Source organism: Palaemon carinicauda, chromosome 37 (genome assembly GCF_036898095.1).
Source record: "Palaemon carinicauda isolate YSFRI2023 chromosome 37, ASM3689809v2, whole genome shotgun sequence".
NCBI lineage: Eukaryota > Metazoa > Arthropoda > Malacostraca > Decapoda > Palaemonidae > Palaemon > Palaemon carinicauda.
In genome coordinates, this window is record NC_090761.1 from 19,729,290 (window position 1) to 19,748,832 (window position 19,543).

Here is a 19,543-nt window from a genome sequence, read left to right on the forward strand (position 1 = left end):
GTTCAAACACTTCTGGATATTTCATATTCATTAATAGAGGGAGATGGTTTCGACATGCTCTTCGCACTCTCCAAGAGTGATTAGTTCACCAAACGTTCAGCTGGGCTCCACAAGTCACTAGAAGAGTTAAAGACCCAGGCCTACATGGCTGAGGACTATGAAGTGCGAAGTAGGAAATGATGATTGGAGAAGTATTGAATTAAAAGCTCAAGATAGAAACGACTGGCGAAATCTAACCAAGGCCCTTTGCGTCAATAAGCGTAAGAGGAGATGATGATGGAGATGAATTGATATTAATGGATGCCTCGACAATTCTTTCAGTGTCATAACGTATATCATGTAAAATAAAAACCAATTCACCCAAATTACCATCATACGTCTTTAAACTTAACATTAGCAGAAGTATTAAAAATTTCACTAACAGCTCCAGTCAGAAAAAAGGGATTTTCAAAATGTAAAATTAATCTGGGAAATGTTTCAACCTCTGGTGCAGGTGTTACCTTTTCTATGCCGGATTTTTGTCTCGTCTCTTGATGTTTCTTACAATATTCAGCTGACGTCCTTTGCATTAAGTCTTTTTGATCCCACTTTCGTCTACCTAAAATCTCAATTCTAGAATTTTTCTTATGTGAATCATGGTGATTTACCTGTTTCCCTGAATATTCAAATTTCCTGGGATACTATTGGTATTCATTTGAACGGCGCCATTCTTTTCCATCTCTTTCCCCTTCACAGCAGAATCATCTACAGATGTTGCAATCTATCATCATGATCATGATCATCTCCAACACCTATTGACAGCAAAGGGAATCGATTAGATTTCGCCAGTCGTCTCGATCTTGAGATTTTAAATCAACACTTTTCATTCATCATCTCTTACTTCAGGATTCATAGTCCTCAGCCATGTAGATCTGGGTCTTCCAACTCTTCTAGTGCCTTGTGTAGCCCAATTAAACGTTTGGTGACCTAATTACTCTTGGGAAGTGCGAAGAGCATGGCCAAACCATCTCCATCTACCCCTCACCATGATCTCATTCACTTATGGCACTCAAGTAATATTTCTGTTCTTTTATTATCAGATCTTAAGAAAATAACTCTCAAAAGCTTAATGAAGTAGATTATTGCATGATTGTCTTAATTACATTACGTAAAGAAAACTTTTGGGAATTCAATAGTTTCACTCATACCTTCAAGAGTAAAAATGGTTTCCCTTTATTATTGGTAATCTCCTCCTCGGTTTCTTTATGAAATATACTGTTCCCTTGTATGCACATCTATACCAAAGTCCCGCTAATTGATCCATACTGATTGAATCAAAAGAACTATTTTTTTCCCCACCAATAATGTTCCTTTCTACTTTGAACTTCTTCTCTATTCCCAATAAAATCAAACTCTTCGAACGCTTTCTCTCTCATAAGGGTTCTATTTCAGTCATTGTTCTCTACTATGTGGAAAAAAAAAAAAAAAAAAAAAAAAAAAAAAAAAAAAAAAACAGCATTGGTTGTGATGTCGCCGGCAGCAGGACTGTGAATGCAATACGACAAAAATAGCGATTACAATATTGGACACTCGACCTCTTAAACAAATCATCGCTTTGTAATAAACGTAACTACAACGTCCCTTTGAAGTGCTCTCAATAAAGAAGGACAAAAAAATCAGTTCAAAATAAAAACATGAATGTAATTCTGTTAAGCTGAGTAATGAATAAAAAAGAAAAACGCTTCAAAGTAATCCTCTTACATACCAGCTATGTCACATCGACTATAATCATATTGGGAATAAATTAACAATCACTGTAAAATGTGATTCTAACTAATATCAGCAGCTATCACAAATGCTTATTCCAGATACACTTAAGCATACAGGCTTGCGAGCAAAAGGCATAAGAAAGCACGAACGAACAAACACACACATACATACATACACACACACACACACATATATATATATATATATATATATATATATATATATACACACATATATATCCCTTCTGAGTGGGAATACCTTAACGTCTTGAAATGATTTGCGTATCGCCATGATCAGCAATGCTGTACTACTCAGGGCCACCCATACTAGGTTGGTTTACTGTGAGCGATCAGATGAAAATCTCCCAACATCATCAATCCGCACTGGACAGCGTGGTGCGGAAAACTGGCCAACCCCAGACATGTAATAGCTTGGCCGGGGCACCAGCCACCCGTTGAGATACTACAGCTAGAGAGTTATTGGGTCCTTTTGACTGGCCGGACAGTACTACATTGAATCCTTCTCCATGGTTATGGCTCATATTCCCCTTGCCTATACGCATGCACACTGAATAGTCTGGCCTATTCTTTACATACTCTCCTCTTTGTCCTCGTACACCTGACAACACTGAGATTACCAAACAATTCTTCTTCATCCAAAGGGTTAACTCCTATACTGTAATTGTCCAGTGGCAACTTTCCTCTTGGTAAGGGTAGAAGAGACTCTTTAGCTATGATAAGCAGCTCTTCTAGGAGGACACTCTAAATTCAAACCATAGTTTTCTAGTCTTGGGTAGTGCCATAGCCTCTGTACCATGGTCTTCCACGGTCTTGGGTTAGAGTTCTCTTGCTTGAGGGTACACTCGAGCACACTATTCTGTCTTGTATCTACTCCTTTTATAACAATTTTCATTTTGTTTCGGATCACTTGCTTTTACTATATAGTTTTAATTATGAAAACTTTATGGAGACCCTTACGTACTATATATATATATATATATATATATATATATATATATATATATATATATATATATATATATATATATATATATATATAAGCGAGTAATGGCTCTGTAACATCACATTAAGGGCAAATAGGTCTCATCAACACGGATCAGCCACCATAGAGTAACCGCACTCTAGCAACAACAGCATCAAACTAACTATACCCAAATAAGAAACCTTAATGTTTCAAAAGCATTATGTCACTCGCCGCATGAATGTAGCCAAAGAGTCAACTGCAGTACATTAGTCCTTAAAATAAATAACGCACAAGTCTCAGCATTAGCGCTTGCGTTTCACTCCATAAAGGGGGCAGTCAAAATCCGCATTGCTGGCCTAAAAGGTTTAAAGGTTTAAAAGAACCTTAACAGACACAACTAAAAGGTATGGCACCAATCTTCCATGGCCTCTTTGATTATTTGTACTTTTATTTTCGTTATGTAAATGTATAATCCTGTTATACAATCACCTCTTTTTCGCCTATCACTGTACTTGAGTAAAAATTCCATAATTTCAATATTGATATCCTACCTTATCCTATCCTTCATCTCTTAATATGCAGAAAAATAAAGATTTCCTTGAATTCAATTTATTCATTCTTCAAGGCGAAGATCCATTGTTCTATCTTAATTTAGAATACAAAAAGACATTGATGTCATGTTCTGTTTCCTTTAATATAAATATCAGATGAAATCACTTATCTTTTGCCTCTAAAACATTAGGATCCGATCAACCGGATTTAAGTGGTTTCTCGAGATTCTAACTATAACTGCTGAAGAATGGGAATATCTTTTTTCATTATAAATCAAAGCAGGCAAACAATCTCTCAAAATAAGGAAAAAAACTGATTTTTTACTTTCTCCGATCTCTGGCGTTATTGGGAATCCTGCGATCCTCAAGCTATGTCGTTGCCCTTCAATACCGAGGAGGAGAACGGCATAAACAGGAGCGGGAATGGTCTGGGAGGTATTCGGAACGTGTCGTTAAGCGTCTTAATCTATCATATTGAGAGAGAGAGAGAGAGAGAGAGAGAGAGAGAGAGAGAGAGAGAGAGAGAGAGAGAGAGAGAGAGAGTAAATATTTCAGGTACTCTTTTCCCCGTCCATTGCAGTTGTCTTTATCCATTTATTAGGATACATGTGGAGCTTGGGTCATAACCATACAGCCAACGTTACAAAACGATGAGAGCTGCTATAGTCTATATAACCCGGCCTTCTACAGCTCTATCATATTCATAGAGAGAGAGAGAGAGAGAGAGAGAGAGAGAGAGAGAGAGAGAGAGAGAGAGAGAGAGAGAGAGAGAGAGAGAGAGAGTCTACGTATTTGAAGTACTTTTTCCCCCTTTCATTTCAGTTGTTTTGATCCATTCATTAGGATATATGTGGATCTTGGGTCAGGACCATATAACCAACGTTATCGAACGTTGAGGGCTGCTATAGTCTATGTAACCTGGCCTTCTACAGCTCTATCATACTAACCTATTGACAGAGAGAGAGAGAGAGAGAGAGAGAATCTACGTATTTGAGGTACTCTTCTCCCCTTCATTTCAGTAATTTTGCTACATTCGTTAAGATGTGGATCTTGGGCTAAGTCAGATGCCAAATCTAGTGGTAGGACGCAGGTACACAACCATATAATTTAATTATCGAACGTTGGGGGTTGCCTACACGGTCGTCCACTTGCTTTCCTAACTAGGGTTGTAGCTTGGCTAGTAATAATAATAATAATAATAATAATAATAATCGGTTTTGCTTTTTTGTCCTATCACTCGCTCTTCCCTGCACTGATAATAAACCAACCTTTGTAGGGATGCTAGTTCAAGTATTATTTTGTTTGGATTTTTTGTGACATTCTTGCCCGCATATACTGGTATACAAACTCGATGTTTGTTTAAAAAAGTTTAGTTGCATTCACCTCGCCTCTGAGTTACTACCTAACGGCTCGCTTCACACCTCTGGACCGTGTTTTCTCACGACTTCACTCGAGCGTACTTAGCCTTAACAGATGTGGTACGGTTATCCATCCGTTACAGCGAAGTTTGCTTTGAAATCACCTATACAATCTGTACTTCTAGGAAGTTGTTCGGCAAAAGTAAAAATCTGTAGTTAGGATTAGATTCTCCTTTTGCCCTTACCGTTGAATTACTCAAGCTGTCTTTAATATTCAATCAAATTCAAGACTGTAATTACATAAATAAATCGCTTCATATTTCTTATTAAAAGCTATTTATAAAATAAGTATCTTAAATATATCTACATAACCACAATTGGAATACATATCACTTCATACCATTTACCTAAAAATATCTAAGGGGGAAATTTCAATTTCTAAATACTCACAATTACGGCTATATATCGCATCATGATTTTTACTTAAAGATAGTCATGAACATAATTATTATTTCCTACTTATCATAATTTCTACTTAATCATTATGATGGCTAAATATAACTTCACTGTTTTGACGTTATGATTAAATAGTTGATAGGATTACAAACTGTATTACAATATCGAATTTATCTAAATGAAGCTAAAGATGTTTACTCCTTCATGTTTGATACGAAACTATAATGGGGCCAATATATCACTTGACCGTTTTTTCATGATCACAGTTATCAGCTATTAGCATTTTATTATTATTAATTGCTAAGCTACAATCCTAGTTGGAAAAGCAGGATGCTATAAGCCTAGGGGCCTCAACAGGGAAAATAGCCCAGTGTGAAAAGGAAACAAGGAAAAATAAACTATTTTAAGAACAGTAACAACATTAAAATATACATTTCCTATATAAACTATAAAAACTTAACAAAACTTTGTTTTAATACAATCAAACGACTCCAGTGCATATATTATCATCTGCCAATCACGAAAGAATTTTCAAACTCGACACGAGGTTTCAACAATAACTCTGCTGGGTTATAATTTAGTAAAAACAACTTATTTTATAGCTTATTATTGATCATGAGGATAGGAGCTATAACCTTCATGCTAGATATAATTCTGTATTGACTAACATCATGGATAAATTATTTAAAAAAAATTTTAGTACATGTTCTAACGGTGTCCATGACCATAATACTTGCAAAGCATGCTTTTAGTATGATTTATATAAAAAGAAGCATTGTGAACGAGAGAGAGAGAGAGAGAGAGAGAGAGAGAGAGAGAGAGAGAGAGAGAGAGAGAGAGAGAGAGAGAGAGAGACTCTTACCTGACATGCTTCACATTCCAGTATCACCGAGTATTTCCACCTCCGGAATTACAGATCTCAGCTGGTTGCAGATTGCAACGACAATGATCATATTTCTCTCAGTTGCAGATTTTCTACATTATATTTTATTACAACCTTTGATGCCCAAGCTTCGGGTATCATACTTTATTTTTATTTCTGTTTTCAGAGTCGATAATAATCTCAGATGATACACCAGTCCTTTTTTTCATTTTTTTATTCTAGCATTTTACAAAAACATACACATATAAATATATATATTATATATATATATGTTGGGCGTTTGTCAGTGCGTATGGGCCAGGTAGTGAGAAAAGTGAAGAAGAGCGGAATGAGTTCTGGAGTGAATTAACTAGGTGTGTAGAAGGACTGGGTAGAAGGAATTATGTAGTTGTTATGGGTGACTTAAATGCTAGAGTGGGTGCTGGAGAGGTAGAAGGTGTCATTGGGAAATATGGCGTACCAGGTGAAAATGAGAGTGGTGAGAGACTGGTAGATATGTGTGTTGAACAAGAGATGGTAATAAGTGCTAGCTTTTTTAAAAAGAAAGATAAAAATAAGTATACATGGGTAAGAGTGGCAAATGGAAGAGTAGTAGAAAGGGCATTAATGGATTATGTGTTGATAACGAAAAGAATGTTTGGAAGATTGAAAGACGTGCACGTGTTTAGGGGTATGGCTAACGGTATGTCTGATCATTTTTTGGTGGAAGGAAAATTGGTTGTAGCAAAAGAGTGGGGGAATAGAGTAGGTGGATTTAAAAGGGAGCTAGTGAGGGTTGAAGAGCTAATAAAACCGGGGGTTAAAAGTAAATATCAGGAAAGGTTGAAAATGGCATATGACGAGGTGAGAGTAAGAGAAACTGGTAATTTAGAGGAGGAGTGGAAGTTAGCAAAAGAAAATTTTGTTGGGATTGCAAGTGATGTATGTGGCAAGAAGGTTGTTGGAGGCAGCATGAGGAAGGGCAGTGAATGGTGGAATGAAGGAGTGAAGGTAAAAGTGGAAGAGAAAAAGAGGGCTTTTGAAGAATGGCTGCAGAGTAATAGTATAGAGAAGTATGAAAAATATAGAGAGCAAAAGGTGGAAGTAAAGCGCAAGGTACGTGAGGCAAAGAGGGCAGCTGACCTGAGGTGGGGTCAGGGACTGGGTCAGTCATATGAAGAGAATAAGAAGAAGTTTTGGAAAGAAGTGAAGAGAGTAAGGAAGGCCGGCGCAAGAATTGAAGAGACAGTGAAAGATGGAAATGGAAGGTTGTTAAAAGGAGAGGAGGCAAGGAAAAGGTGGGCGGAATATTTTGAAAGTTTGCTGAATGTTGAGGATGATAGGGAGGCAGATATAATTGCGGTTCCAGGTGTTGAGGTGCCAGTGATGGGAGATGAGAATGAGAGAGAGATTACAATAGAGGAAGTGAGGAGAGCACTAGATGAAACGAGAGTAGGAAAAGCATCGGGTATGGATGGTGTGAAAGCTGAGATGTTGAAGGAAGGGGGTGTGACTGTACTTGAATGGTTGGTGAGATTGTTTAATGTGTGTTTTGTGTTGTCAATGGTACCAGTAGATTGGGTCTGTGCATGTATTGTACCACTATATAAGGGTAAGGGAGATGTGCATGAGTGTTGTAATTCAAGAGGTATTAGTTTGTTGAGTGTAGTTGGAAAAGTGTATGGTAGAATACTGATTAATAGGATTAAGGATAAAACAGAGAATGCAATCTTGGAAGTACAGGGTGGTTTTAGAAGAGGTAGGGGTTGTATGAATCAGATTTTTACAGTTAGGCAGATATGCGAGAAATATTTAGCAAAAGGTAAGGAGGTGTATGTTGCGTTTATGGATCTGGAGAAAGCATATGATAGAGTTGATAGGGAAGCAATGTGGAATGTGATGAGGTTATATGGAGTTGGTGGAAGGTTGTTGCAAGCAGTGAAAAGTTTCTACACAGGTAGTAAAGCATGTGTTAGAATAGGAAATGAGGTGAGCGATTGGTTTCCGGTGAGAGTGGGGCTGAGACAGGGATGTGTGATGTCGCCGTGGTTGTTTAACTTGTATGTTGATGGAGTGGTGAGAGAGGTGAATGCTAGAGTGCTTGGACGAGGATTAAAACTGGTAGGCGAGAATGATCATGAATGGGAGGTAAATCAGTTGTTGTTTGCGGATGATACTGTACTGGTAGCAGACACAGAAGAGAAGCTTGACCGACTAGTGACAGAATTTGGAAGGGTGTGTGAGAGAAGGAAGTTGAGAGTTAATGTGGGTAAGAGTAAGGTTATGAGATGTACGAGAAGGGAAGGTGGTGCAAGGTTGAATGTCATGTTGAATGGAGAGTTACTTGAGGAGGTGGATCAGTTTAAGTACTTGGGGTCTGTTGTTGCAGCAAATGGTGGAGTGGAAGCAGATGTACGTCAGAGAGTGAATGAAGGTTGCAAAATGTTGGGGGCAGTTAAGGGAGTAGTAAAAAATAGAGGATTGGGCATGAATGTAAAGAGAGTTCTATATGAGAAAGTGATTGTACCAACTGTGATGTATGGATCGGAGTTGTGGGGGATGAAAGTGATGGAGAGACAGAAATTGAATGTGTTTGAGATGAAGTGTCTGAGGAGTATGGCTGGTGTATCTCGAGTAGATAGGGTTAGGAACGAAGTGGTGAGGGTGAGAACGGGTGTAAGAAATGAGTTAGCGGCTAGAGTGGATATGAATGTGTTGAGGTGGTTTGGCCATGTTGAGAGAATGGAAAATGGCTGTCTGCTAAAGAAGGTGATGAATGCAAGAGTTGATGGGAGAATTACAAGAGGAAGGCCAAGGTTTGGGTGGATGGATGGTGTGAAGAAAGCTCTGGGTGATAGGAGGATAGATGTGAGAGAGGCAAGAGAGCGTGCTAGAAATAGGAATGAATGGCGAGCGATTGTGACGCAGTTCCGGTAGGCCCTGCTGCTTCCTCCGGTGCCTTAGATGACCGCGGAGGTAGCAGCAGTAGGGGACTCAGCAGTATGAAGCTTCATCTGTGGTGGAAATGTGGGAGGTTGGGCTGTGGCACCCTAGCAGTACCAGCTGAACTCGGCTGAGTCCCTGGTTAGGCTGGAGGAACGTAGAGAGTAGAGGTCCCCTTTTTGTTTTGTTTCTTGTTGTTGTCGGCTACCCCCCAAACTTGGGGGAAGTGCCTTTGGTATATGTATGTATGTATATATATATATATATATATATATATATATATATATATATATATATATATATATATATATATATATATATATATATGTATATATATACACACAAATATATGTACACACATATATATATATATGTATATATATATATATATATATATATATATATATATATACATACATATATATTGTATATATTAAAATACTCACGCGCCTCTATTCCAGCTTGACCTAGGTCACTGCGCAAAAAAAAAAAAAAAAAAAAAAAAAAAAAAAAAAAAAAAAAAAAAAAAAAAAAACTCAGAATGGGCATTCCAGGTTTACTTGGCCATCAGCAGAAAATCCTTATCACCGGGCCTTAAATCCAGCAGGACCATTCCAGGACTTCTTTTGATTAGCCTCCTGGTGCCAAAGACACCCATCCCGCAGGTTCGTTTCTTTATGGACCATCTTTTTGGGGAAACTGTGACCAGTTTCGGAAAGCATAACATCTGTCCAATAACCCTCGTCCGCATCGTTTGGTCTCTGCTTTATCTTCGAGAACAAGACCTCTTGTTACCTCCGCTAACGAAGTTGGAAGGAGGTTATGTTTTCGCCCCTGTTTGTTTGTTTGTGTATGTTTGTTAATAGCCTCTTGACCACAATTTTAATCGCAGAGTAATGAAACTTGCAGGGATTAACTGTTTTGCAAATATCTGGAAATGATCAAATTTCAGAAGGGCAAGGTTAAAGGTTAAGGTTATGGTAAAGCAAAATGTCCAACTCACGTAATCAGCCAGAAGTTTGGACATCGTTGTCACAGAGACTTAAATCTTGGTTCATGTTTGGGTTTAGGAAAATCCAAGCCAATTAATACATGTTAAGGTCAAAAGTCAATGTCAAGGTCGAGCAAAAGGTCGAGAAATAAGTTGCCGCGGCGGAGGTCTGCGCTCTACTGAGTGCCTCTCTTTTTTTTTTTTTTTTTACTAATGCACTCTTCATTATTATCGTTTTTTGTGGGCATGAGATTTTTAAATTAAATTATCTTTTAGTTTTTCTCTGCTAGCATATCTGCACTTCATTAGTAGTAGTAGTAATAACTGTCACAATTCATCTGCATATAAGGCAATAGAAGAGTTGGAAGACCAGGCCTACATGGCTGAGGACTATGAAGCGTGAATTAAAAGATGATGAATGGAGTTTTTAATTAAAAGCTCAAGATAGAGACGACTGGTGAAATCTAACAGTAGGTCAATTTGGGATGAGTTTCATAATCACGAGACCATGTCTACCATCACTATGACCAACCATTGTCAACCTACAACCAGATACCTATTTTACTGCTAAAAGAAGTAAAATGGATGTTTCACTAAAGGTCCCTATCACATGCTCTGCGCGTGACGTGTGTGTGTGTGTTCCACTTTGAACTATAGCACAGACACACTCTACCTACTTTTGCCTAATCGAACACAATACAATTAATACTAAAGCCCTTCTGACAAACAGCAAGTTTATCGATTAAAAGCAATGAACAGTTATTTTTATTCTATTTTCCAACCTTTGACATTTCAACTACTTTCATCGCAATACGTCTAAAACTGAGCGAGATTACAGAGGATAATATTATGGATGACTGAAAATGGAATATGTAATATAAAGCACACTTAAGGCTGAAGTAAGAATCCAAGATCCTGTGAGCATAAAAGATATCGTGTCTGACTGTGAAGAATTCATAATTCTTTAAATGCTATCATATCGAATTTTAAAAATCCCCTTTCATCAATATTAATTTGGCTAACTATTGCATCTCAATATTACAGTATCTTTATCACAAACTCTGTATATGTACAAACTATCGATATTATGGTCAAATGACGTCGAGATAAATATATAACATTATGAGGTTTTGTCTAAGTAATGACCTTGACCTATCCAATGATTTTAATTGTGGTGGGTCCTGGCTAGTACAGTGGTAACGTGTTCGCCTAGCATTTGGATGGTAGGAAATCGATCCCAGCCCAGGACCGTGAGTTTAAGCTGTTTATTGGAGAGGCCACTGGCAAAGATTGGGCTTTCCCGAGTGACGTTCTGATGAGCATCTATTATGATAAAGCTCGAACTGAAACCATACAATTTTATCTTTAAATTCGAGTTTAACCATCACGATTTCATGGTCCATGAGAAGCCAGTATGGAATATGATAAAGGTAGACGTGTTTCACTTTCGGTTGGGTCCACGAATGGATGATATTTTGAAACAGAATCCAGGTTCTGGGGCCCAAGAGGACAATTCAGTGTTTTCGCAAATGCAAACGGATCTTCATGACGTCATGTGTTATCCGCTATATCATTCATTGGAATTACTTTCAGAAAAGTTTAAAATCAAGTAGGTTTTTTTTCAGACTTGCTTTACACCAGTGAGGATTCCTTGATATTGTAAACATCTCGTAATTAACCTTTTCAATTGCAAAAGTGCTTGCTAATCATTCAAAAGTTTTATGTTATTTCTTCTTACTTAGTCTTACCCTGCTTGTCTCGCCTGTCTCAATCCAATCGGCTTGAATCCAAACGGAACTTTCGAAGTTACTTTCGTTAGTGTTAATGAAGTCTATCCAACCATAGTATTAAATGGATACCCCGAGGAGACCTGCTCCAACCCCAGTCATCTCAGTGAAGTCCTCCAAACTCCGTTTAACTTCAGAATAACTTGTGTTAACGGTTGCCATGGTCGGTAATGTTCATGGGTATATGGAATCACACGTTCGCTCTGTTTTTTCGGGGGCTTAATTGTGGTTCATTGCTCCCCGAACCAAACTTTTTAAATCATATTAAAATAGTTTATGTATCTTCCCATTTTTATACTGTTAAAAATATCGTAATTTTGATCGGGAAATCTCCGTAAAAATATACTGTTCTCAGCCATATTTCAGTAAAATACAAGAGACCGTAAATTTACGTTATTTTGCTATTATCTTTTACGGGTTGGTGGCCGTCATGTCACCCCTTTAGGTCAATATATCCGTTTTCAAAACGTAAAAACCCAGGAATAAATGTTGCCATGCATTTACCGTTTGTAATGCAATTTTTCAACAGCGTATACAATGCTCAATCTATTATTTTCCACGATTTTGAGTTACACAATGTTTGTATCTGCTAAAAAAAAAAATGACACGTTTTGAACGGGAAGCGTGTCTACTAGCCCAGCAAACAACTCATGAACACACACGATCGTCAAACCTATTCCGCTTCCCTTCGCCCGTACTGAAAATAATCATTTAACGAGGCGAAGCTTAATTAAGAACTTGTAATGATATGCCATATCATTATCAACCCCGCCTCTCTCTCTCTCTCTCTCTCTCTCTCATGGCGGGCGAATTTCCAAAGACATCATTATAGATCCATTTTATTGTATAATGTACCTGGAAATAACGTTTTCTTCAAACTCCTTACAATCATTGTTATTATGATTACTGTACTGTATGCTGTCAATATTTATCCCTCCAAGGAACAAAAGTAATTACAGTTTATGTACATCCATATAAGCGTAAGTTATTCGGCTACTATGTTACCTACATTTATAGCAATTATTAATAATTTGAAGGGTATACTAGCATACAAATGTTAGGTCATGAAAACCGTTCAACGGGTTAATTTTAAAAGCTACTTATTGGCTCATTTCCACGACTTGTGCAGAATCAAGGACAAAAAACAGCAATAACATAAATAGTGAATAAAAGGAGAGTATATTTATCATATATTTTTGAATAAATGGAGAGTATATTTATCATATATTTTATAATACAAGCAAAATGTGCAACAGACTGTATGCATCCGCCAAACTCCTAATTTTACCATCATTTTCATTTTGTTATACTGTGCAAATATTCATGTGGAATAAACCAAATATGACAATAAAAGAAAGTTTTTACAGCATTTCCTATCCCAATAAGAAAATTAACTTAATACAAAAGGGACAAGAGGAGATAAGTACATTCCAGTACAGTACTAGTTAGCGTGAAATACTTGATGAAATGAAGTCACAAGTCATGAATTGTCCAAGAATAGTCGTTCGTCACTAAAAACCTCTCTATGCAAAATAAAATGCGAATTTACTGATTAACAGTATTTCACATGATAATGCCCGGATGACATTAGTCCCACGATTGCTAGCCAATGATAGTAGTTTCGAAATTGCTCACTGGAGGTAGCAATTCCGAGACAGCTCTGCAGAAATGGATTGTCCCGCGATTGCTATGTCGAAAAAGTAGTTCCAGAACTGGTAAGTAAAGATACAAGTCCCATAATTGTTCGCTTGGATAAAAATGCTATGATAATGGTTTAACAATTTTTTTTTCATAGAGATATGAGTCCGAAGATTGCTCAAGTGTGACATCAGTTATAGATGCTGGCTGAGCAAAGATCTGTCAGTAATTTTAGATTTCTGGAAGTGTTGTAAGTTGTTCAACATGAGAGCAGTCACGTAAATACAGATAACAGTCCAAGTATTGCTTTGTTTTGTGGAGATAGTAATCCCTGGATTATTCTGCCGACATTAGGCCTACGATTGCCATATAAAGTAGATAGCCCCAGGATTTCTTTCCTCCCAGAGCAAGGAGGTTGGATTAAACAGTTGCTCTGAGGGAATATCAGACCACGGTTGCTCTATAGGGTACACCAGTTTAAAGATTGCTCTTAGAGCTATGAGTTTTATGATTTGCCTGCCCTTGAAATTTCTTGACTTATGTACATTTCCCGTTTTATAGAAGCGTGTTTCATTGTGTCATTTTGAAGTTTAGGACAAACCTTTGTCCTTAACTTTTTACCCCGTATCAATTTGAACTTCGGTCAGTTAATAAATTGAGTTACTTATAAAGGAATATAGTTCTTCCTTTCCCACCATATTTTGTGAGGATTATTGTGAAATTAACTATTCATTCCTCTTCGTACTTTTTCATAAACATATGAAAAGTTGAATGGTAAATACATTCAGTTCTCTCTCTCTCTCTCTCTCTCTCTCTCTCTCTCTCTCTCTCTCTCTCTCTCTCTCTCTAGCGGTATTTTAAAACCATAAGCCCATTAGTTTTCCCCATCAATTTGAATACAATATTTTCCAGTAAAGTATTTTTAACTATTAACGCTTTCATGTTTTTTGGAAGATTTAAAAAAAATAAATTAAGGAATAAATTCTTCACTGTAATATTTAATTGAAAGTTGAATATCTCTTCTTATCTATGGAAAGTATGTCATCAATAACATGTTCTTTTAAAGTATGCTATTAATGTTAAGTGGGTTTTTTCCCATGAAATCTGTATCGCACGCGCATCACACACACTTGTACACTGTAACAGCATTTCTGGGTTTTTATATATATATATATATATATATATATATATATATATATATATATATATATATATATATATACATATATGTATTGTAGTTATTGCTCTACTCTCGCACTGATAACTCGTTTCTGCCTGTATGTACTCATATCAATGCGTTTGAATTTTTGTGACCTTCTTTCGTGGAAACTGTTGTTATAAAAACACGCTGTCTGTTAAAATAAAGTTAGTGTCATAACTACTGAGTCTCTCAGTTACCACCCACACAGATCTATCAATTACCTATTTTTGTATTGCTTGCAACCTAAAGGAAACAAATCGGCGACAACAAATCACACGCAGCTGCTTGTTTATACACAACATGATATCAAGTTAATCTTAACTCAAACCAATGGTAATAACCGAAAAGGCGATTACATGAATTAGTTCCCATCCTATTTCCTTCAGAAGACTCAATCTTAGTAATTATGTTGAGATGTAACCCTTAAGAAAGGAAAATAAAAAATCAAGTTGCCGCTTCCCCTGATTACAATTCTAGTCATACTGAACAAGATGAAATTAGGTTCAAAGACAGAATCCTTGATTAGCTCGCTTTAGGCGTCTCTCTTGCCAAGCTAATGTTCTCCCTTATTACGAAATCAAAGACACACACGGATTCCATTCGGGGTATTATGGAAACGGGAATCAGCCAGTGATGCAATCTTGGATCCACTCATGGAAGCAGAGACTGGTATCATATTTTGAAGTATCTTGTTTCATTCAAGCATTTGTTAAGAGACACTAAAATGTGTTTATAGATTAGAGTAAAAGAGTGGCCCTGCTCTTAGAACACTTTGTTTTGATTGATTATTAATTCTCTTGTAGTTTATTTATTTGTTTCCTTTCCTCAGTGGGCTATTTTTCCCTGTTGGAGCCCTTGGGCTTATATCCTCTTACTTTTCCAACTTGGGTTATAGCTTAGCTAATAATAATAATAATAATAATAATAATAATAATAATAATAATAATAATACCTAGTTTTCAACCTCTTTTTTTTTCGATTCCTTAATTTTTTGGGGAAATGGCCCGTTGATTGCAAGGGCGCCTAACATCACAAGCATCGAAATAGAAGAATTTATGCACGAGGCTTCAAGTCATACAATAATATTAAAAATCACACGAAAGAGAGAGAGAGAGAGAGAGAGAGAGAGAGAGAGAGAGAGAGAGAGAGAGAGAGAGAGAGAGAGAGAGAGAGAGAGAGAGAGAAAGGGGGGGATTTAAGTTCTTGAGATGAGGTGACAAGGAGAACTTTCATTTTTTTTTCTTTCTTTACGATTTCAATGCTTACTTATTTGAGAATATCTATCTGCCTTTCAGTCTCATTTCTTCTCTTCTTTCTTTCTCCACCTACCCCCTTCGATGTAACAAAAGAGAGTTATTTTCTATTCCCTGAAGGCATGTGTGGGTGGCGTGGGATCAAATCTTGGGAAAACCAGCTGCTAATTCCGATCTTCGTTTGCCCTTCTTATATATACGAAGTTTTCGTTTAAGGTTCCATCGTCTTTGTTTGACTGGGAAGATATTGTATATTTCTTTTAAAAAATATATATAATATATATATATATATATATATATATATATATATATATATATATATATATATATATATACTGTAGTCATTTACATAGCTGTGATCGCATAAATACTGTTTTATGGAAAACCACGTGATCAATACTCAGTAGTAGAACGCCTTCGTGTATTACGTAGGAGAGTGTAAATATATATATATATATATATATATATATATATATATATATATATGTGTGTGTTAAACTGTTCGATTAGTTATAATTAAGGCATATATTATATATATACACACATACATATATATATATATATATATATATGCATATACTATATATATATATATATATATATATATATATATATATATTAAATTGTTCGATTAGTTATAAGTAAGGCATATATACATATATATATATATATATATATATATATATATATATATATATATATATATATATACACACACACACACACACGTGTATGCGTATGCATTAATGAAAATGAAAATAACAGCTTAATAAACACTACAACCAGAAATGAGAAGAGGAATTATACATAAGTACACACCTACAGACTTGAAATTTAAATGGTATACAAAAAGAAATAGAAATATAATTAAACGCAAAAAAAAAAAAATCAGTATTAGCAAAATTACACAATTCGTGAGACCTTTTACCAAGTGTGCCATAGGCAAAACTAAAAAAAAAAAGGAACAAGGAACAAGAAACGTTTCCATACAGAGACAATGTTCATTTTCAAATAAAATAAATTAGTCAAATATACAAATATTCCAATAAATACAAAATGAAAAAGTACACATATGTACATGAAGGCACACGGGTGTATAAACGAGGACAAAAAATTGTCAAACAAAAAAATTCTATACAAACTAAAAACACCATTAAAGGAATCACAAATTAGAAAATTGCATTAATTACATATGTAAATCTGAAAACACATTAGCCAGAAAGTTTAAATGTCCAGGTGGAAATTATACATAAAAACACATTAATATTAACTGAAAAAAGAAAAACACACACACACACACAAACACACAGGTCTAAAGTAAAAGCCAGAAGAGTGTGTGTACCTAAGGGCTATGTCTACGAAAAATGCTTTTTGGCCCAACGAGAACACACTCGTCTATCCTTAGAGTCAACATAAAGGAAAAGGCCGAATCTCTCGCTCGCCCTTTCCAATCCATCAAACGTAAGGAGAATTATTCTCTATTTTGCTGTCATTCACTTTTTTTTTTTTTTTTTTTTTTTTTTTTTTTTTTTTTTACCCGTCGCGACTTCATATGTATAAATAATTTCGAGAGCAAGGTCAGTCATTGGTATGTGTCATTTTTCTTGTTTTTTTCTTTCTTTAATAACCAGTCTCTATAGAAAGAGAGGATCTACCCGAGGTCCGTCATTGGCATGTGTCATGGGTATGACTATTCCCTCTCCCCGCTACCAAAAGGACGAAGAAAGCCCAGTTTCACTGGAGATATATATATATATATATATATATATATATATATATATATATATATATATATATATTGACCCTTGACCTATCAGATTTCCCGCTCAAAATGTGGCAACCTGCTCCAAAATTCCAGAAAAGGACAATTTTAAATAAAACCATTGTGGTCGAATAATAAAAAAAAGAAAAGTCACTTGAATTGGAAAGATACAGCTTTTTCGATTGAAGAACGATGTCAGAAAACCTAGGGGAGATTCTACTTCTCCTGAATAGTAATGTTGTGGTATCCATAAACGGTGGAATCTGAGTACATCGTTCATGAACTCTGCTGAGCAAGGGCGCTGGCCGCTGTGTTCTGTACATTTAAATACAAATTTATAGGTTAATAAACGTTATGTCGTTATGATCATCGTTATGATCACCGAGTTCAACGAACAAGAACCTTAATACTTTCATAGACAAGTATCTATTCAACGAAATAATTGACAGACTATGAGTATTGCTCTCTCTTTTTTTTTCTCTCTCTCTCTCTCTCTCTCTCTCTCTCTCTCTCTCTCTCTCTCTCTCTCTCTCTCTCTCTCCATGATGATAACTGATATCACTACATAACATAATAAATTACAACTGATACAAAATCTAATGACTATCTGGCAAAAAACACCAACACACCACACTGAATTTGAGTTTCATTTAAGCTTCTCTCTCTCTCTCTCTCTCTCTCTCTCTCTCTCTCTCTCTCTCTCTCTCTCTCTCTCTCTCAATATAATGTAACTACGTAACCAACAGCTGTGCTCTTTCCCCCAAATTTACTCAGTTCAACATAGTTACTGTAATACCATTAGTCCTATCAACTGCTTTTCGGATTTACTCTTTGGAGAACATTCATCGTACTGTTCAGTTCCATTAATAACTACAGTCACTGCAACGATTCCGGGGGAAATAAGCTCCTCCCCCTGTGACGCCATAGCCAATCACGTTGTCTCCCCTGTTAGCAGCGGTCACAATACATAGCCTTACATATTTTAAACTGTTCTCAGTTATATAAAAGACAGTAAAGGGAACTTATATGGTGTTGTGACTGCTATTACCGTGGGAGACCACGTGATTGGCTATAACGTCACCTGGGGATGGGGCTTATTTTGCCCGAAATCTTTGCGGCGACCCTCTAGAATTCTCCTCTTGACCTGTTTCCACTGTTGCCTCTAATTCCGCTCCCATGAAGATCCCAACTGGTTGCATTTACATCCTTTACCGTTGCATAACATTTTTACTTTCTCTACTTTTTTGTTGTTTTAATTGATTCTGTACTGAGATTAACACGGCTCTTGCAATTATGAACCTTTGCATTACTGAAAACCTCTACGCAATGCTTGCTATTTGCCTATATTTTTAAGTTGGAAATCGTATAACACTGCAACATAATATATAGTAACCCGTAAAAGGTAAAAAATACAAGCACGGAAAGAAATTCACAAACAAAACTTCTGCAATATCACATAGGTCATAGATAGCGCAACTAGACACCAGAGAGCTAATATTGACTTCTTTACAATCAAATTTCAAGTAGGATAGACACAGGGAGAAGATTAGACACAGAAACCCACAACTTTCCATCTATATTTTGCGATATCGCTGCAATAATTCTGGGTAAAATAGACTCCACCCCTAATGACGTCATAGCCAATGATGTCTCCCACGTTATCCGAAGACAACGTGATTGGCTAAGACATCCTCGGGGGATAGGCCTTATTTCGCCAGGAATCTCTGTAGAGACTATAGATTACAGAAATCCGGCCAAAAAGCTATCATCGAATCCTGTCAACTAGCGCATATAACTATATGCACAACCCCATGACCTGTCTATTTACGACAGAATCACATACAAGAGAAAAAAATGAACCAAAGAATAAGCCACCACTTACCTGTAACGTTCACAGGAGGTCTGTTTGCCCCTGCAAAGAAATAAAAAGAAAATATAAATATTCACCGAGATTCTGAACAATAGTCATTCTTAATTAATCAGCAACACCATCTAGAGAACAATGGAA

General features: G+C 36.4%; 1 protein-coding gene across 1 annotated transcript in view; it reads right to left on the bottom strand.

Moving 5' to 3' along the window:
- Positions 1-19,461, bottom strand: part of mAChR-A (muscarinic Acetylcholine Receptor, A-type) — a 476,079-nt gene extending 456,618 nt beyond the window's left edge. The window contains 1 exon segment of the mRNA XM_068360814.1: positions 19,418-19,461. The gene's annotated coding sequence lies outside the window, so the exon portion shown is untranslated.
- Between the last annotated feature and the right edge of the window lie 82 nt (positions 19,462-19,543).